Source organism: Canis lupus, chromosome 11, assembly GCF_003254725.2.
Source record: "Canis lupus dingo isolate Sandy chromosome 11, ASM325472v2, whole genome shotgun sequence".
In the NCBI taxonomy this organism is placed as follows: Eukaryota; Metazoa; Chordata; class Mammalia; order Carnivora; family Canidae; genus Canis; species Canis lupus.
Window position 1 is genome coordinate 45,814,939 of NC_064253.1, and position 21,795 is coordinate 45,836,733.

At 36.3% G+C, this 21,795-nt stretch overlaps 1 protein-coding gene across 11 annotated transcripts in view; it reads right to left on the reverse strand.

Annotated features, from left to right (window-relative positions):
- LINGO2 (leucine rich repeat and Ig domain containing 2) overlaps window positions 1-21,795 on the reverse strand; it is a 1,134,307-nt gene that overhangs the window by 387,263 nt on the left and 725,249 nt on the right. For 9 of the 11 annotated variants that reach the window (XM_049116208.1, XM_025431889.3, XM_035697329.2 and 6 more), the window contains one exon: window positions 348-380. The exons of the other annotated variants lie outside the window; for them this stretch is intronic. The gene's annotated coding sequence lies outside the window, so the exon portion shown is untranslated. The remainder of the gene's footprint in view (window positions 1-347; window positions 381-21,795) is intronic. 11 annotated transcript variants of the gene reach the window in all.

The window sequence follows — 21,795 nt, forward strand, 5'->3', positions numbered from 1 at the left end:
TTATATACGATATGTAAGTAATAAGTATTTACTGAAAAAAACCATAATGGTAAATGGATGGATTAATGGATTCGTGGGTGAACGGATAAATGGATGGATGAGGTAGAAAAATACTGAATATTTCTAACTCTATAATTTTGACAAGGATTTAATCAGGAATAATATTTGATTGCTATATTGCATTCTGTTACAATCTCTGTTAGACTTTTCCATCCATGAGTATGAAAAATAAAAACATAATGTCCTCTAATCACTATCTGTGAGAAGCTAAGGATATATTTTGTTCTGCTTCTTTTATACTGTTTCATATTAACAAGACATTTTAAAACATCATGAAAAGTACCAACCTTGAAAGCTGCATTTTGTTTTTCTCTTCTCACCTAAAAAAAATGAAAAAGACAAGAAAAAAAAATGGAAATTTAAGTGAAAGCCAATTAAGGCAGCACGGCAGGAAGAAGAGATTTTTAAGAAAACTTTTACCCATTTTCCCTTGACAAAGGAGATACATTTAACTGTGAAGACAGAAATACTCTGATAAAACTTTTTCTCCCCCAAATAGTTTTTTTTAATATTTTGTGTTTTTTGTACTTCATAATAGTTTGCTTTTTAAAATTTTGGGAAGCAAAGCAATTATTAATGACAATGAGAAAAAACTACAGAAGGAATGCTTAATAAAAATGATAAAACTAAATTGCATATAAGAAGAAAATATACAGGCAGCAATTAATCAACCCATGGAAATGTGCCATCTTGATAAGATTTTTTGATAAATTCAGACAAAAGTATATGAAGAGGCTATTATAATTTATTCTCAGGTTCTGTATTTCTATTCTTGAATGCTGATCAGAACATAGGCTTTTGCTTCTTCTCTCTCTTTGCTCCCCCAATAATCTGTTCTCCTTATGGACCAAGTGATTATTGTGTTGTTTATAATAACTGTTCTACATTCCTTATGGAAATTGTAATTACGATGCTGAATATTCAAACTGCAAGCCACTTTTCTCAGGGAAATTGTAATTATGATAATGCAGTATTTACCCAACCAATGTTTTCTAGTCATTGTTCTCTTTCAGGAATGAGGAGGTGAGAGAAAAGCACTGAAATAAAACATCCTGTTGGGATCACACATATGTATTCTGGAAAAGCTTAATAATAATCATAACAATAACCAATAATTGCTATAGGGCAGGCATGGTACAATCAGGCTGACATGTATAGGACATACGTGTGTATTGCATGCAGGTGTATATAAATTATGTATGTTTCTCAACCTTCATACCAAGCCCATGAGGTAAGTTATATTACTATGCCAATTTTATAAGGCTCAGGAATATTGAATAATTTGCCTAATATCACACAGGTAATAAATAGTAGAGTAAGGTTTAAACCCGGGTCTGTCAGATTTGAAAGTCTATTTATGAGTTCATTGTCAAAAGCCTTTGTTTCACTCACTGGTATCCATGTACACTGGTGAAGTGATTCCCTGGAAGTCTGTCTTTTCCAAAACCAGTGTTTCTTTAGTCTCTGTGAAGTATAGTCTGCTCCCTGGCAGACAGATCCCGGCTACAACCCCTACTGTTAAAAAGTGGAATTTCTACCCTCACCTCGAGAATGGAATACGCCTCTGTACAGAGTGAAATTCAATGCCATCTTTTTGAAGGGCAATTTGGCATTATTCATTAAGATTAAAAATTTCCATGCCCTCTGATCCAACAGTTACACTTCCAGAATTTATGCTAAAGGTATACGAGTAGTCAATACAGCATGGCTTTAAATAGTTAAAACCTGGGCAGCCCCAGTGGCTCAGCAGTTTAGCACCGCTTTAAGCCCAGGGCCTGATCCTGGAGACCCGGATGGAGTCCCCCATCAGGCTTTCTGTATGGAGCCTGCTTCTCCCTCTGCCTGGGTCTCTGCCTCTCTCCCTCTCTCTGTGTCTCTCATGAATAAATAGAAATTGTTTTAGAAATAAAATCTTTAAAAAAAATAGTTAAAACCTATAGAAGCAGCCTGAATGTCCATCAAATAGTTTGTGGTACAATAGAATACAATAGGATATTAAAGTTATTAAAAAGCAAGGTTCACATTAAGTGTTCTGGAAAAATGCCCACAAAATACCGTTAAAACAGCAAGTTGTAAAAAAAAAAAAAAAAAAAAAAAAAAAAAAAAAAAAAAAAAAAAAAAAACCAGCAAGTTGTGAAACAGTATATATAATATGATTTTACTTCTGTTAAATATATACATTTATTTATATAGTAATATCTGATTTTGCAAAGAACAAAATCTAGAGGAAAAGACACCAAATACTTAAAGTCATTCTCTTTTAGTAATAAGTTGAAGAGGGAACTTTCCCCCATGATTAATGAATTCTCAGTGCTTGAAATGTTTAATAGTGAACACACAGTTTTTTTTTTTTAATTTTTATTTATTTATGATAGTCACAGACAGAGAGAGAGAGAGGCAGAGACACAGGCAGAGGGAGAAGCAGGCTCCATGCACCGGGAGCCTGATGTGGGATTCGATCCCGGGTCTCCAGGATCGCGCCCTGGGCCAAAGGCAGGCGCCAAACCGCTGCGCCACCCAGGGATCCCCAACACACAGTTTTTTGATAAGCATAAAACAAATTTTGAAAAATAAAAAAGAATCAAGTACACCCCAAAAAACCACAAAAATTATATTATTTCAAAAAGAAAGCCAATAAAACAAAGTAAAATCCCATGTCAATCACTGAAACATCTTAGTAAGTGATCCCCTAGGCAAAATAGGAACTGGATCTCTCCTAACTCATCTCATCTACCTGCCTTACTTCCACTTTGCCAGATCTCTACAGGGCCCCAAGCAAGGATGGAAACTCACTAGAAATCAGCAGAAATCGTTTAGGATTTTTCCAATATTAATAAGCAGTGACTGATACAAGTACATTTTGGGTATGTTTTTAAATCCCATAATTGCAAGATAGGTATTTTACTTTCAGTTTTATAAATGAGTAAAATTAAGATGACTGAAATAATTTATTTACTCAAATGTTCCAGGTTAGCCTGTGTTCTTTTTTTAACTTGGCATATTGACCAGCCTTACTCAAAAAAGAAAATAAGATTAAAAGGAAGCTCAAAAACTAAATCAAAAGAGTGCATAAAGGCAGGAACAAAAATATATAATTAGTGATTTTTTTTTTAACAGACTACATAGAAGCAGACTTCTAGCCACTGGCTTACCATCTTATGGAGCCTGAAGACTTTCAAGATCTTGGTTCTCCTCTAAGCTTTACTCTATCTTAGATAACCTGCCCAAGGAGTTGCATTCCCCTCTCACATTCTTTTTTTAAGCCTTAGAACCCTTGTTCTTTTAGTGGAACCCATTTATTTCATATGGGCCACACAATATACAATTCTGCTCTCCTACATACGTAAAGATTGATGAGCTGCCCAATCTGATAACAACAGGGGTCAATGCCGAGCCTCAGTTTCAGCACTAGCCCTCAGGGAGAGCAACCAGCCACTTGATGGAAAGCTGATTATGACCCTGGACCTCTTCTACCTAAGAAGGAACAGTGATCCATTTTTGCTAAAACTGAGGCAAATTCCAAATACAGGTTTTCTTACTTGTCTTCAGGGCTTTGTTCAGCACCATAAACTGAGAACCTATGGAATGTCTGATGCATCAGTACACGATACTACATAGTATCACCTCAGACCAGTGGAAATACTTTGGACTTCAGCAGTGGGCACATAATCATGGAATCTACTTATCATGATTTGTATTACATGACCCAGAAGCTGCTGGCCTGACAGTTCAATGCAATCCCTTTTGGCAGTACAACTGAAACACCAGTGTTGAAGATGATATTTTTCAGTGATGGGGTGTCATTTAAAGGATCCGAGAAATATTCCAAATCAAGACCATTCTTTGATACTGCATCCCCAATAGACAAAATGAATACATGGGTCTAGGAACCAAGGAGAGGAAGTAGAAGTGGTTGAACTTAGCATCACTCCCAGTGGCCCACGTGGGGAATTTGTGCTTCCTATTTCCACAAATTTAGGCTCTGTGGATCCAGAGATCCTGATTCTTAGAGGGAGAATGTCTCTATGAGAGGACACAGTAGGAGTCTCATTAAACTTTAATGTATATTTTGTATCCAATCACTTGGGCATTCTGTGGCAGCTGACTGGCAACAAGAAGAGTCACCATACTGGCAGAGTAACTGACTGATTATTAGGAAAAAGTAGAGCTGCTGTCCTATAACAGGGGCAAGGAAGAATTTCTGGTATGCAAGTGGTTCATAGAGCATTTCTTAGGATTTTCTTGCTTTTTTTGATAGTAAATGGACAAGTACAGGAGCCATCACCTAAGAAGGGAATGGTGTGGAGAGGTTCAGATTCCTCAGTAATGATCTGTGCCAGGCCACAAGGTAAGCCACATCTATCAGTAGAGGAGCAGGCAGAGGAAGAAGGAATTCTAGAATGGGTAGTAGAAGATAGTAGACAATAGGAAGTTAATAAGTTTCAGTACTGTTGTGGTCTTGAGACTGGATGCACCAGCAGGGCTGTAGTCTCCACTAATCTTCCTCTTGGAGGCTTTCTCAAAAAAGGTGACCTAGTAAGGAATCCTGGAGAAGCTTATTCCCAATGGAATAAACTCATTATAGGAAGGAAGAAGAGCCAAATGTCACAAGAAGTAGACCTAGTAGATGTACAAGACATCACCCATATACACCCCTTTAGGACAAGGGAGAAATTTCCCCAGCTGCCTCAAGTGTTGGCTTCCAATGGCTCACAGCTGACTCCTCTAGAGATTTTTCTCCTACCAAGGGGAACTGACTCACCCCAATCATGCCCCCTTCCACAGGCAGCTCACATCCAATGACTAATCAGTAAAGGAGTACAAAGGCCAAGTCCCTTTATCTCTATCTGGGACACCTCCAACAATATAGATTCCCAGTACAATCCTGAACAAACTTCCTGCATAAAAACTTCCATCTCTGGAATGCCTGGGTACTCAGGGGTTGAATTTCTGCCTTTGGCTCAGGGCGTGATCCCTGGTTTCAGGGATTGAGTCCTGAATCAGTCTCCCTATAGGGAAAGAAAGGCGTTTCCCTCTGCCTATGTCTCTGCCTCTCTCGCTGTGTCTCTCATGAATAAACAAAACAATAGCAACAGAAAAACTTCCCATCTCAGAGTCTCTCTCTTAGGAAAATTGGCCTAAAGCAAGATTACAAAACTCAGAAGACATGGCACTGAACACAGATACAACTGCCTATAAAGCCTGTATCATATCCATAATATCTTCCTGTGTCCCATGAAGAACAGCTTAGGGGCACCTGGGTGGCTCATTTGGTTTAGCATCCAACTTTTGATTTCCGCTCAGGTAGTGATCTCAGGGTTGTGAGATTTAACCCCAGGTTGGGCAGGCTCTGCAGGTAGTCTGCATGAGATTCTCTCTCTCTCTCTCTCTCTCTCTCTCTCCTCTCTATCTTCTTTCTCCCTCTGCTCCTTTTCCCACTCATGCTATCTCAAATAAGTAAATAAATAAATCTTTAAAAAGGCTTAATTTAATTGTCAACATATATTTGTTTAGGCAGTAAACACAGTCAATAATGTTATGTTTAAGTTTTAAGTCAGAAAGCATTCTTCAGTGTTACACAGTATCTACAATTATGCTGCCATTCGAACATTAAACTAATGTATTTATCCCTCTTGAAATCCAGACTGATAAATTAAGAGACAAATATACACATACATACTAATTTATATTGTATTAAAATACATGTACATACATAATGCATATACATATGTATATCTATACCTATACCTATGTTATAAAACATGTCTCAAGACTAATTTCAAGGTTAATTTGGCCAAAATCTCTATAGTTTTGTTAAGCTATTTTCAAAGAACAATATGATACCTTTATTTTTTAATATTTTATTTATTTATTCATAAGAGACACAGAGAGAGAGAGAGAGAGAGAGGAGAAGCAGAGACATAGGCAGAGGGAGAAGCAGGCTCCATTCAGGGAGCTCGGCGGGGGACTCGATCCCAGGACTCCAGGATCATGCCATGGGCCGAAGGCAGATGCTCAACCGCTGAGCCACCCGGGGATCCCCCAATACGATACCTTTAATCATGCCATTTTTCTAGGAAAAAATTCAGGCTTCTCTGTTTCAGAAACCTTAAAAAATTTGGTAGGGGCTTACATTTTCTACCATAAATGTACAGATTTTATCAGGCATTAAATGTAGTCAGAACAATTTACAGTCTAGCAAAATGTTATTTCAGGCAGCCTTTATAATCAGAACAAGAAGTTTCCTAATTCTATGCAGTTTTGAGAGAATGCAGTTAGGATTTTACAGCCAGTGAACAGTGCAACTCAGTGGTCATCATATCTCTGTAGTCTCTTTTCTGAAAATTGTTGGATTTCTTTGCTCTGTTCCTAAAGAAATTCCACATCACAAATTCCTTTTTCTCACTTACTAACTCTTAATACTGGATCAAATCATTATACTCTTCTGTCTAAATATATGTGGCATCATTGACACGAATTTATTCATGTCATCAGGCCATTATAGCTCATTAAGGGCTCCACATGATAAATAAACACAAGGTGTTATTATGTATTCCTCTGATAGAAAATTTCTGAAAGTTATAAAACAATTTTACTTGTCTTAAGTTGGTGGATACTTATTTCTTTGGGATCTAAGTTTGAGAAACTCTCAAACATCAGAGGGATGCAAAAAGTTTCAACTTGTGATAACTGGGATAAGAACCTCCCCAAAGAAGCTGCTTTATATATCCCAAGGAACGCAGGAAACATTTCAAATGAAGCAGGAAGCTAACGAACTGGCCTTTTTACTAAGAGGCAGCAGTTTTATACAGTATACTCCAGTCAGTGGGCTTTAAGTTAAAGACATCCAGACTTCCAGAAACACCTTTACTACACTACTGTTCACCTAATGAGTGATAATTCTGTACAACTGTACAACCAGGAATTCTAAATTTGTTCTGGGGTCATTCATTATTCTTAAGCAAAGCCATTAACATGTAAACCTGTAACCTCCAGAAAGACAGCAGCATAGATTTACATCAGTTCATTAATCATTATAATTAGGGTTGTGGAAGATACAAAGATGTTCACAACTTATTCACAAGGAGCTTACCTTGACTTGTAATGCCAGTACATCTGGCATTCTCTCAAAACTACATCGGTAACTGGCTCCTCAGTTCCTAGTGAGTAATATGTTTGGGTTCAGGAAAGGGGGTCCATTTTTGCCCACAACACCCAGAACTAGTATAGTTGAGTGACTGTCAGTATAGATAGCAACATGTTACACTACATTTAACATCACAGTGGTACCTATGAAAATGCAGACCAACAGATAAAGACATGCAGATAAAGGCATGGGGTTGATTTTGCAACCCTAGGGTCTCTCCAGGACAGAGAATATCAGTGGAAAATGATGTTGTAAGAATTTAATCTTGATACATTTTTTAAAAGAATATTTACAATTATTTGATTTTAAACTACACGGGAGAGAGGTTGGGGAAATGTCTTAATTTGTAGGTGAATTCTAAAGAAACTGGTAGCAGGCTGGAGCCAAAGAAATGGTTTGGAGATGAGGAGTCAGTTTACAAGAATTGCTGAGGTGGCACTTGCAGGAATGTAAAGGCAGGTTTGTTTTCTGTTTGTCTGCTCTGGTCCTATTGACAGAAATGGCAAATACAGTCCAAGTTAACTAATGTGAAATCATGCCTTCCTACCAGTCTGAAAGAGCAGAGCATTATGGTTATAAAAGCACTGAACAAGGAAATTAGGATGCCAGGTTTTAGTCTATACTCTGTCTCCAAATAGTTATCCGCTTACGGGCAACATTTTTCCTCAACCTGAGGTACAAGCTAAGTCTCAAGAGACAAGCTAGGCAAAGGAAAGGTGTACATCTTGACGTAGTCTAAATAAAAGACAGCTGGTATGGTGTATTCAAGCCAGCATCCCTGAAGGGGAACCAAAAGGAATATTCAGAAAGACAAAACCTAAACAGAAAGACAAAGAAGGAATAGAATCAAAATATGTATGTACCAGAACCAAATGTCAGGGGACATATGGAAAACTGGATTAAACCCACAATGGGACTATGTTTGGATATATGAAGTAGATCCTACAGGGACCATATGACAGCAAGAAATGTGGATTTGTGTTGATTGTTTAGAAATCACATGGTGCATTTGCGGCCTGATATCAAGGAGGACTGCAAGCCCTGCACAAAAGGTATGTCTCTCTCTTTCACATGGTAAATGGCACATGGTAAGCACTTAATAGAAAACTTAGAATGAGTGAATGAATGCATGTGTGAATAGATCAGATAAAAGGGATACAACTTAAAAAAAAAAGGATACAACTAAATGGGACAAATATAGCAAATAACTAAGTGATGAACTAAAAATAATAAGATGTATTTGATGAGTATCATTGGTTAAGAAGCACTGGCAAGGAATCAGGGAGCCAGAGTGTCATTATAAGTGTCTTATAATTTTTAAACTGATCCTTGATATCATACAGTCTTTTAAAATAAAATAAGGAAGTAATATAATGAAAAACATGAGATTTTTACTTGGCCCTTCTCTACCCTCCCCCAAAAAAATCCCCAATACTTAACACAGAATCATTTAGACAAGAATATACAAGAGAAGTATGACTTTTGAATCAATAGGAAATGTGATGTATCTCTCACACATTTTAGTGCTATCTTAGGCTTTATTATTACACCTGCAACATATAAAGGAAGGTAGGAAATGAACCTGTTTTACTGTTCTATTGTCATATCAATAGGGAGCATTGCTTCTGTTTTGGAAACCAGATTTTATAAGATCCATAGACAAATGGAACATAATCTAGGAGAAAGGCTAAGTTAGTGAAGAAATTCAAAATAATATAAGGAATGGCTGAGGGAACTGAACATGATCAGAGAAAACACGCATATTGTTTTGGAACATCTGAATAAGAGTCATAAAATTTTAGCTGGAGAAATTTGAAGTAACATGATGAAGAATACTAAAAACTGTATCAAGATGGCTTTTATTGTCCTAAGACAGGAGCTGGCAAACTACAGGCTGGCAAATCCAGTCATACTCTTTATATATTGTTAATGTCTGCTCTCCTGCTACAGTAGCAGAGATGAGCAGTTTTGACAGAGACCATATAACCCATAAATAAATTTACTATGTGACCATTTACAGAAAAAAAATAGCTGGCCAGTGTCCTGAGAGACAGACAACTATTCCTTCATTTATTCATTCATTTAGGAAACATGTTTCAAGCATATTCTATGACTCTAAAACATATAAGACATTGGCAATAAACAGATAAGACAGTTTGTACCTTAGCCTAAATACCAATTTCCTTGTCACCAGACATAAATAAACTAGATGACCATTAACAGAGGATATTTTAGAGGGGAAAAATAATGAAATACATATTGGATTCAATGACTTCAAAGGTTTCTTTCAAATACAAAATTCTTTAAAAGGGGAAGTTTCATGGAGGAAAAAACCTTGAAAACCTGGTAAATGGAAACATACTGGAAAAGTAGGAAATGGGGTTCCTTTAGGCAAGAAGAAGAGTGAGTGATAAGAGAATAAAAACCAGTCAATTTGGATAAGCATATAGAGTAGGAGTGAGAATACATAAAGAAGGTATGTCTGGAAAGACCAGAAGAAGGGTATTCTACATGAGGCTTAACATTTTTCAGATTACTTCAGACAATGGGAAACTACAAAGTCAAATCCTGAGAATATTGATTAGACAGTGATATGTATGATGAATTGGAGAAGAAAGGATAGTACAGGCATAATATAAGAAAAGCACAAATTCTATAGATTGGAATGGGAAGAGAGAAGCAGAAATGCATATGTATTTCACATGGATGGGTTATGTTAGGCCCACAGCAACTCAGGCTTTTCAAGAACAGGGAGCAGAGGCTAGGTGTGACTGGGGTCTATCCCTAATTGTGTATTTCTTTCTCAGAGCCAGGAGTTTCCTTTATATAAGACCCAAGGAAATATGGTAAAGTCCATCCTCAGTACACAAGGAAGTCCAACATTGTTGGGTAGAAAGTGGTGTCATTCAAAATAGAATCCCTGACAGTAATTATTGCTATATATAGAATGGTGTTTGGAGTCTTAGAGAGAAGCCATTAGCTTTTTCAGGGCCCTAGTTAAAAGGTAACAATTGAGAATACACTCATTTCTCAATTGTTGCCTTTTAAGAGTGTATCAAGTCCAGAAGGAAACTGCAGAGCAAAACAAACAACCAAAAGTTCAATAGTAGTTTTCATTAACATGGTAGAAATAATAAATAAATAAATAAATAAATAAATAAATAAATAAATAAATAAATAAATGTGTGTGTGTGTGTGTAGGTATTTATATACCAAAGGCTGCAGCCCATAGGCTGGTGAGCTTTAGGCTATTAATGTATTACATAATATTGTTTGGAACTGAGAACGGTTATGAATACAGACAGCAGATCTCAAGGAATATTGGTACAGCCTATAGAATAATCATAACTACTTTTTTTTTAATTTTTATTTATTTATGATAGTCACAGAGAGAGAGAGAGAGAGAGAGAGGCAGAGACACAGGCAGAGGGAGAAGCAGGCTCCATGCACCGGGAGCCCGACATGGGATTCGATCCCGGGTCTCCAGGATCACGCCCTGGGCCAAAGGCAGGCGCTAAACCGCTGCGTCACCCAGGGATCCCGAATAATCATAACTACTTTTATGAGTAGTTCAAGTGTGTCCTTAGGAATTTGGGTAGGAGTGTACATGTACGTATATCAGATATACAAGACCATGCTTAAGTCTGAATGGGTACAATCAAGAAGAAAAACAGGCAATAATCTTTTTCAAAGATTATTATTATTCCTAGATTATAATTGTGGCTCTAAAAGGAAGTCTTCATCTTCTGCCTATAGTCTACTCAACAGTGTCCAGTGGAAGTGGTTAGCTGGCAGAAAGTCTCAGTCATATATTGATAAATGAGGAAATCACCTAGATGGCCATTTATGTTGTACTTAACCTAACCTTTGTAAAGAAGCCAAAAGCTGCAAATTGGGGAAGATTTTTGGCCAAATCATTAGAGTGCTGCCCTGTGGATCAAAAGGCTCAGGCCATCATTCGAACTCGTAGATTTAAATTTTCCTTTTGTTGTTAATATATTCAAAGATGTCTGCATATTGTTAATAGACAAAGTGAGTATGTTGCAGTGGGAAGAACAGTCTTTGGGTTCAGATGCACGTAGGTTGAATCCCACCCAGCATTACTATTTATTAACTGGAAAATACTGGGTGAGGTCCTTAACTTCCCTGAGCCCTCATTTTCTTATGTATAAAATGAGAGTTGATGAGATTATATAGAGATAGTGCCTGGCATTTATTAGACACAAAGTAAATACAGTTCCATTTCTCCTTTAATGCTGTTTTTGATTATTAAACTATCTCAGTCAGTTGCATGTAATCATTTGTGACATTCAAAATAAGAAAGAATTATTAGAACATCTCAAATGTCTAGTATTCAAAGATGTTCTCACATGGAATGCTTCACATGGAAAGATTCACATGAGAAAACTCATTAGATGTGTCTTCGTAAAACAATCATGTCAATAAATCATGTACTAAGTGAGTTTAGCCAGCCACCTACACCACATTATGGCCATTAATAGGTGTTCATTTATATTAAGGACAGACATAATATCCACGGGGAGTGTCAGCCAAATACCAACTAAATACATTTCATATTTCTATGTTGTGCCTTAGCAATACATAGAGCAAAGCCTTGAATCTCATGGGGCTCATTCACATGTAATCTGTGAATTTCAATACCTGAAATTCTCATATAGAATACTGTAATTAAGTTCTACAGGCCACAGAGTATATTTTAATGGAAAGTGCTAAAGCATAGCAGCTAATAATATTTGTTCTATTTTTAGATACCCTTGAGAGGGCTCTTCAACTTGCTGTGTGATCTTTGACAGGTTACTTGACCCTGTGCCTCATTTTACTGATCTGTAAAATGGGGAGAGTAATAAATAGTATCTACCTCACTGGGCTACTATGAGGATTAAGTGGGAAACTCCTGCAATTTAACCACTTGATAACACTGGAATCATGATTTTTTCACACCTTTTTCCAAACAAGATTTGTGGAGATGTATGACATACATAATGATTAGAACCAAAGGGACAAAAAGAATAGGAAGATTACTATAAAAGGTGGTGGTTGTGGAGGTGAGCTCTACTCTGCCTTAGGAGGTGATCTTCCTCAAGTCCAATCCAGAACCAAGACTCCTGATTCAAATCCTTCATTTGTTCCTCATCACCTGTAGGATGAAGCTCATTCGCCCTAGCATATATGCGAGGCCCTTTGTAGGGTAGCCTCTGCCTACCTTGCTGGAAGCATTCACCTTTTTATTTTAAAAGTTAAAATATCATGGATCTCTAATATTTTTTTTTGTACAGAAGATCTTAGATTTATGCTCTGCCACTTGTCTTTATATATGTCCCTTCTCTACCCAGCATGCTTTCTTCTCTCTTCCTTAAAGGAAGATCATATAGTATTGGAAAGTTTAGGAAAGGAAGTCTGAACTTGTTGGAAGAAGGTCTCCAAGAAAAGCCAGCATGTTACAGGGACTAGACACTCAAGAGGGAGGCCTAAGGATTCTAGACAGTGGCAAGTCAGGCTCCTCAGAGGATCCCACTCAGGAAGCAGACAGTTCATACGGAAAATCTCCAAGCACACGAAGCCACCAACACAGACAGGAATTTGGAGGTGAATGAATAAAAAAGAGGTTTGTCACCTCCAAGCCCAAACTACTAAATTAATGTTGAATGTTGATTTATGCTAATGACACTTAGTAATGTAATTCTCTGTAAGAGCATCTGTACAATATTTCAGATATTCCCAGAGGCGCTTAGAGAGAAGGAGTAAGTCAACCAGATAATATTGTGTGAAATTAATTAAACAGTGACTTTAATATAAGGAAGCTCTGAATTGGAAAATACATCTGTTTTATATAAGCATTTTCTTCCAACACACCTACAGTGTTTCAGTTTGTCTAGAATTTGTGATAAAAGATTTTGGAGTAGAAAAAGCTAGTTTTATCCTAATGCATCAAAGGTTAATAGGCTTATTGGTAGAATTACATCTATGAAAATTCTTTTATGTATTTTTATATTCACTAAAATAAAATATTATACAATATAAACATGGACAAATTTGCACATATTAAATTAGTGACAAAGAGTACTATAATACTTATTTTTATTTTAAACTGATGTTAGATAATTTCAAAACTGTATTTAGATAAATTTTTTAAAACTTAGTAATGTTTAACAACATAATAAGGAAATCTACCCTCAAAATAAAAACCAAAGAACTGATCAGCATGTTCCTCCTCCAAAGCAAATGATCCCCTTGAACCCATCTCCTCAGGCAATTAGCAATCTGAAATTCACATACATTATTCTCTTCCTTTCCATCTTACAGAGTGTTTGTTGTATCTGTAAGCATTCATATACAAAGGAATATATATATATATATATATATATGTACAAGTGAATTTTTTTCATTTTAAAAAGTCATCATCAAAAAAAAAATAAATAAATAAAATAAAAAGTCATCATCTTGTATTTAATTATTTGGGCTTTTCTCTGTTAGCATTTTATTGTAGCCATTGATATATTTGGATCTGCTTCATTTATTTCAATCTGGCATTCTGTTCTATACTTTTATTGACAGAGAGAGTGAAAGAGAGTACGAGCATATGTGTATGCATGTGCAAGCAGGGTAAGAAGCACAAGGGTGGGGCACAGAGGGAAGGGCACAGAGCTGGATATGGGGCCCAGTGTCATGACCCTGAGATCATGGCCTGAGCTGAAATTAAGAGTCCGATACTCAGCCAACTGAGGCACCCAGGAGCCCCCTATTCTATACTTTTAAAATAATAACATTCCCTTTCCTTTATGTTTTCCATTCTTTTAAAATAAATACATCATATTCATGGAATTCCACTCCTCAAACACATCTCCTGGTACTATCCTTCCATACTTTTAATGTTATATTAGTTTAAATGTATTTTTATATTTCTTTTTGCTCTTAGTAATTTTTAAAACAATAGTTTTTAACAAAGAATGAAGTGATTTTTAAAACACCACATATTTTTTGCAGTATCTCCTAATACATACCTATCTTCTTCTTTAAGTACTATATCCAAAGTTCTCAGGGTGGGTCTTGGTAGGCTTCAGAGCTTTGTATAATAAAGTCGATCATCTCTAACAAATTCAAGGTCTTATGTAACTAGCTTTTGATATTTTAAAAGCTCTCCGCCATTTTCTTGCACCCACTGTTATAGTTGAAAAATCTGATATTAGTCTTTTCTAGTTTATTTCTTTTTAAAAATTGTTTTAAATTTAAATTCCAGTATAGCTAACATACAGTATTATATTAGTTTCAGATGTACAATGTTGTGACTCAACAATTCTGAAAGTTACTCAGTGCTTATCAGGATAACTGTATTCTTAATCCCCATCACCTATTTTTCCCACCCCCTATCCACCTTTCCTCTTGTAACCATCAGTTTATTCTCTATAGTTAATAATCTCTTTGTTGGTTTGCCTCTCTCTCCTTTTGTTTTTCCTTTGCTTGTCTGTTTGGTTTCTTAAATTCCCCATATGAGTGAAATCATATGGTATTTGTCTATTCTGACTGGCTTATTTTGCTTAGTATTATACTTTCTAGCTCCATCCATGTTGTTGAAAATGGTAAGATTTAATTCGTTTTTATGGCTGAATAATATTCCAATCCATTAATGGAATATTCCATTCCATATCTCCTTTATTCATTTATCTATTGATGGACAATTGGGCTGCTTCCATAATTTAGTGATTGCAAGTAGTACTGCAATAAACATAGAGGTTCATGTATCCCTTTGAACTAGTGTTTTTGAATTTTATGGGTAAATAGTAGTGCAATTACTGGATCATAGGATGGTTCCATTTTTAACTTTTTGAGGAATCTCCATATTTTTTCCCACAGTGGCTACAGCAGTTTGCACTCCCACCAACTGCACAAGGGTTTCTATTTCTCCACATCCTTGCCAACACTTACTGTTTCTTGTGTGTGTGTGTGTGTGTTTGTTTGTTTGTTTTTAGCCATTCTGACAGATGTGAGGTGATATCTCATTGTAGTTTTGTTTTGTATTTTCCTGATGATGGGTAATGTTGAGCATCTTTTCCTGTGTCTATTGGCCATCTGTATTTCTTCTTTAGAGAAATGTCTTCTGCCTATTTTTAATTGGGTTATTTGTTTTTTGGGGTGTTGAGTTGTATAAAGTCTTTATATATTTTGGTTACTAATCTTTTATCAGACATGTCATTTGAAAATATCTTCTTCCATGTACTAGTTTGTCTTTTAGTTTTATTGTTTGCTTCTCTGTACAGAAGCTCTTTGTTTTGATGTATTCCCAATAGTTTATTTTTGCCTTTGTTTCCCTTGCCTCAGGAGACATATCTAGATAGAAGTTGCTATGTTCATAATCCAAACAGTATGATTCTTATTTCTTTGATGTGATCTATTTCCTCCTATCTTCATTCTATTAATATTTACCAAATGCCTACTATGTGATGCACTAAGTTAGGCAACCCGGTGCTAGAAGTGAACAAGACACATTAGCCACACATTCTTGAACACTGCCCTCTAGTGCTATGCACTTAACACAGGCAAACACATGTTTTTAAGGCCAATTTTAATGGAAGTACTACCTTCCTTTCATAATCTTAAAGACTTGGTGCTCAGAATCTCTATACCATTTGCTTCACTTGACTTGCTACTTATTTCCAGATCCAAGTTTCTGCTGGGTTGTAATTAACCTCACCTGAAGTGATTTAAAATTCACTTGATTCACCTAGACGAGATTTCACTTTCATATAGCTGTTAAAAAGTTATACAGAAGTAAATTCACACAGAGGTTAATTTTATATTAGAAGAACTCATAATTGAGGGTTAGTGGGGAGGAATTTCTATATTCAACTTCATGCCTCTACTCTGAATTGAGAAATGTGAAGGCACAAATGCTGTTATGCTTCATAATGCTGTTTTCCTCTTTCTAGGCAAATAAAATTAGGCTTTGTGGCTGGGAAGAAGCTCTGTGCAGCTTAGGGAAAATTATGAAGCAGAAGGAAATGAAGTGAACAAAAGATAAATATTCAAAATATAATCTTGCCCTGGAAGCCTCAAATGTACTAAATCCTCTATGAATTGTGTTTCTTTCCATAAAAAACAGGATATGCTCATAGACATAGACATATATATGTGTGTGTGTGTGTTTCATTAACATACCTTTCTGGATAACCACAGCAAGGCTTAGCTATAGACTCCAAGAAGCCAAGAAAATGGACCCAGAGAGGAAAAAAGGGATGACAGGATTTATCAGAGAAACTTGCATACCCCTCGCAAGCTATGTGGACTTTTTTTTTTTCTTCTAAGATTTGTTTATTTATTTGAGAGAGTGAATGTACAAGTTGGGGGAGGGGCAGAGAGAGAGGATCTTTTAAGCAGACTCCTACCTGGGTGTGGATCCCACTGGGGGGCTCAATCTCACCACCCGGAGATCACGATCTGAGCCAAAACCAAGAGCCACCCAGGAGCCCCTATTTTTTTTTTTTTAAATTTTTATTTATTTATGATAGTCACACACAGAAAGAGAGAGAGAGGCAGAGACATACGCAGAGGGAGAAGCAGGCTCCATGCACCGGGAGCCCGACGTGGGATTCAATCCCGGGTCTCCAGGATCGCGCCCTGGGCCAAAGGCAGGCGCCAAACCGCTGCGCCACCCAGGGATCCCAGGAGCCCCTATTTTTAATGAAATAATAGAATTCAACATATATCTTCTTTTAGGAAGTCAATAATAAAATACTACATCTCTGAGCCTTCTGGGAACTCAAACATGATAGCAGCTAATTGCCTTTGAGAGGAATATCAACAAGCATGAAGTATCTCTTCTCTAATTAAGGTGGACTTAATATTGGAAACCTTGCACATAACACATAGCTGACCTGCCACATATCTTCTCCCCACTCACAGCAACTAAAAAAATATATTTTAAATAATTACAAAGGAAGACCAAACAAATATGCATGCCTGTGAATAATTCTAAAACTAAAGGAAACTTTTGTATTGGTCAATGTCATTTCAATAGAGATGATTAGGTCTATAAATTTTAAAAATTTACAACATATTATAATATTTTTATCCCACGATTCTTTGATATGGAGCTTCTAATTTTAAAAACAAACTACTCTAGATGGTTTCTTTGTAAGGTAGGAGTTTCTTAGAATAATTTGTGAGCCTGAATATTGAGCAAAAGCATCAACATAATAATTATTTGGTTCAACCAAGACAAAAGGAAACATGAAGCCTTTGCCCCTTATATGGGAATAAGAAGGCTATCAAACAAGTTTTAAGTTTACAGAGCTTACAAGTTTTAAAAATTAAGTGTTAAAAACACAGTAAGAATGCTTATAAACATTATCTTGGGGTAAAGGGTTAAAATATAATGAGCACTGTATCTACCACCTGGTGTAAGTAATAAAAGATGTCCATTAACTTAAGTTCCTCACTGGTCCATCACTGATACCAGTTACTGTCCCTCCTGCTTCTAAAGGTAAATTCATTCACCAAATTTAGTGTTTTATCATTCCCTCAATGTTCTTGATAGTTTTAACACACTGCTTAATACCCTGAAACATAACATCCTACTTGGCAAATTTTAAAAGTTTATGTGACTAGATTTGCTTTTTTTTTCTGTCAGTGTTATGTCATTAAGATAGATTCATGTTGTTTTGTGCAGCTGTAGTTTATTCACTCTTGTTGGAGAGTATTACATTATGTGAATACACCACATTTTTTCCCCTTCATTCCACTGTTGATAGGCATTTGAGATTTTCCTAGCATTTCGCTACTATAAACATTGCTGCTCTTAACATTCATGCATGTGTCTTCTGGTTCAGGATCCTAAGACATGGAAGCAATAGTTTCCCTTAGGTTTAGAGCTAGGAATGGAATTGCTGAGCAATAGGGTCTGCATATGTTCAATGCTACCATAATATGCCAAACTGCTTTTGAAATCTGTTTATTTGAACTATGGACTTGAAAATTTTTCTGTTGTACATCTCTGCCAAGTCTTAATATCATAAGATTTTTACCTTTTCCCGATTCTGTATCTCATTGTGTATTTTAATGTACATCTCTCTGGTTTTTAATGAAGCTGATGATACACAATTTCTCATCTGTGTTTTGCTTTTTGAAAAACTTTTTGTTTCTTGTGTATTTTGTGATTTTTACCCTGAGCTCATTTTTCTTGAAGCTTTATCTGTGGAAATTCTTTGATGCCTGAGCCAAATGTTGATTCACCCAAATGTAATTTGCATTTTCTCCTGCTACTCATTTAGAAGTTTTATCGAGCTGCAACAACTTGAAACTAAACATTTGGCTTGAGGGCTTATTTGGATCCCCCAAGTAGAATGAATTTAGGCTGTAAACCACACATGAAGGCCTACTGTGGTTGCTCAAATTCTTGGGAACTTTTCTTTTTCTTCACTCAATGTCAAGGATCAAGGAAGGCAATTATTCTTGCTATTTCCTGCAAAGTAGATGGCCTACTGGTAATTTACCTTAAAATAAAGGTGCAGCCCTTTAAGTTCTCAGCTTTTCCTGGACATGACAATTACGGCACAGAGGTATCATTCTCACTTATCTATGTCCTCTAGACATCAGCATTCCCAACTTCTGCCCCATTTCCTAAGGGTTCCACGGTCAGCCCCACTCTGATGCATCATCACTCAGCAAGGAACTCCTCTTCCTAGAGAACAAGCAAATCAAGCATCTCAGATTCACACACACACACACACACACACACATACACACACACACCTCACTGTGATAAATGCAACCAGAACTTTGCAATTTGAAAATCTAGAAACGATTTTAAATTCAGGAGAAATCTAAGATTTTGTTTATTGTGCAGTCGAATGATATTATTTCAAGTTACAAATGGAAGGCACCATGCATTTCTGAGTTTGGAGGAAAGGAAATCTTAATCTAGTCTTGGCATCATGTTCCACATTCTGTAATCCCCTTTCTCTCTTCCTGTGTCAAGATTTGCACCATTGCTAAATTGCCCTAAGTTAATTTGCTAAATCACAAAGAAAATATTTTTGTGGTTTGGAAAAGTATGTTTTTTATAACTGAGCAATCTGTCTTTTATTTTTAGTAGACTCAAACTCAATTTTTATAGCTTGATGAGCCACTTTACTAATAATAGTTACCAATTTTTTTGGATGGCTGGGTAGCTCAGTGTTGAGCATCTGCCTTTGGCTCAGGGAGTGATCCCGGGGTCCCTGAATTGAGTCCCGCACCAGGCTCTCTGCATGGAGCCTGCTTCTTCTCCCTCTTCCCATGTCTCTGACTCTGTGTGTCTCTCATGAATAAATAAATAAAATCTTAAAAAAATAGTTACCAATTTTTAAGAGTGCCCTCTATTTGCCAGACAATGTTAGTGTGTTTATCAAATTTATTTTATCATATTCATCAAGTGCTTGCAACTCTTTCTGATAGACCAAGATTGCCTGGCTAGTAAATGCCTGAGGTATATTCTACATCAGGTCACTGCTTCCACAGTAGCTCCCTTATACTCTATAATATTACCACACATTTTGAGCAAGTAGCCTTCCCATTGTTCAAATCCAGAGAGCGATTACAAAATTAAACTATTTCTTTCAGCACATATTTTGAATTGTTTGGCAAATAACAATGGAAGAACCTTTTATTGTGAACTCTTAATTCACATCCATGTGTAATGGATGTTTATCCTGAAGCTTTGTATTATTTAATAATTATCTAGTTAAATCACTTTATGTATCAATCTATCAGGTATGGAATAGTTGATGTTTCTAGCTTCTGTGTTTATGAGCAGCTTCCATTGCCTTCTTGCTATTAAAATATTGACATATGGGATCCCTGGGTGGCGCAGCGGTTTGGCGCCTGCCTTTGGCCCGGGGCGTGATCCTGGAGACCCGGGATCGAATCCCACATCGGGCTCCCGGTGCATGGAGCCTGCTTCTCCCTCTGCCTGTGTCTCTGCCTCTCTGTCTCTCTCTGTGTGACTATCATGAATAAATAAATAAAATCTTAAAAAAAAAAAAAAAAAAAAAAAAAAAAATATTGACATATGCACACAAACAGAAAAAAGTTTCCTTTGAATGCCACATAAATGAAAAATTAAAAAGAAAAACAACCTTCACAAAAGAGTTTGTGATCACAGCCCACTAGACCTTGATATATATCTAAGTCGGCTATCCCCCAAAACAGCTTCTGTTCTAGTTTCCTGTAAAATGGGGATAAGACACTTTTAACTTCTTTCAGGTAAAAATGATTTAATGAAGACATGAATGCAAAGCAGTTTGGTATCTTCAGAGCTAAGAATTTTATAAACAAAAGGCATTATCATGATGCTCTTGTTATTATTCACTTGTGCTATAAAAACTTCCCAAATGCAGCCAAAGTATGAAAAAAAATTCAACCACATCATTGAAAAAGCTTTTATCTTCTTTGCTCTTCTATCTTAGAACCATTAGTTTAAAAAATGTCTGATATACCTGACAAGTCAGAAAGAACTATTGTTACCAATGGAAAAGTAATCTATATGCAGGTACTGATCCAACAATATATGACTCCCAGACATGTAAAACCACTAAAACATAGATGCAGGTAATTGTCAGAATAATTCTGACTCATCTTTAGTTTGCTTGCTTATTGACTCAAATCTGTCTTTTTTTTTCAAATCAACTTTATGCTGGTATAATTTATGGATAATATAATTCACACAGTGTAAGTATAAAAATCAATGAACTGTGACAGATTTGTAAATCCAAATAATCACTAACACACTGATCAAGTTATAGAATATTTTCATCTCATCAGAAAGCTCCTCCGTGCTTCTTTGCATAGACCCAGTTTTAACTCACTAGAAATGAGATCTTATATTCAAGTAGACAGTATTAACTTGGATTCAAAAATTCAGTGCCTGGATTCCTGCCAAAGGGATGGGGGTTACAGCAGTTGGAATCATCTGTTTTTCTATTATTTATGAGTTATCATTTCCTCAGAAAGGCCTTCCCCATCTAAAGGCCTTATTACTCTCTCTTATCATACCTTGTCTTTGCCCTTTATTCTTCTTATCACAATTTGTAATTATGTATTTATTGGTGTGTGTGTGTGTGTGTGTGTGTGTATGAGTATTTATTTATGTTTATATCACTCCCTAGACTTGAGACTTTCCACAAATAGGAGGTTTTTTTTTCCGTTGCTGGTATGTTCTTAATTAATTCCTGACACTTTTCTGGCACATGGAAGTACTCAGTAATTATTTTGAATACACCAATAAATACCTGATTAATTTATATAACATTTATGAAGTACCTACTATAGGCAAGGGGACTGCATTGTACTGAAGAGTTAAGGATGAAGAATGTTTAATAAGGAGATTCTACTTATGTTGAATACATGATTATGTGTCTATAATACCTCAGTTATTACCATCACTAGTCAATTAAGATATTTGCTCTTTTAATTAGGATTTGGCTGATAATATGTTTGAGGGAAGAAGGGCTACTTTTTGAGAGAGAGTCATGCTGTCCATTCAACACATTTTGGAAAAGACAGTTTTGGAGTCAGATTCTCCTGGGTCCTCTCTG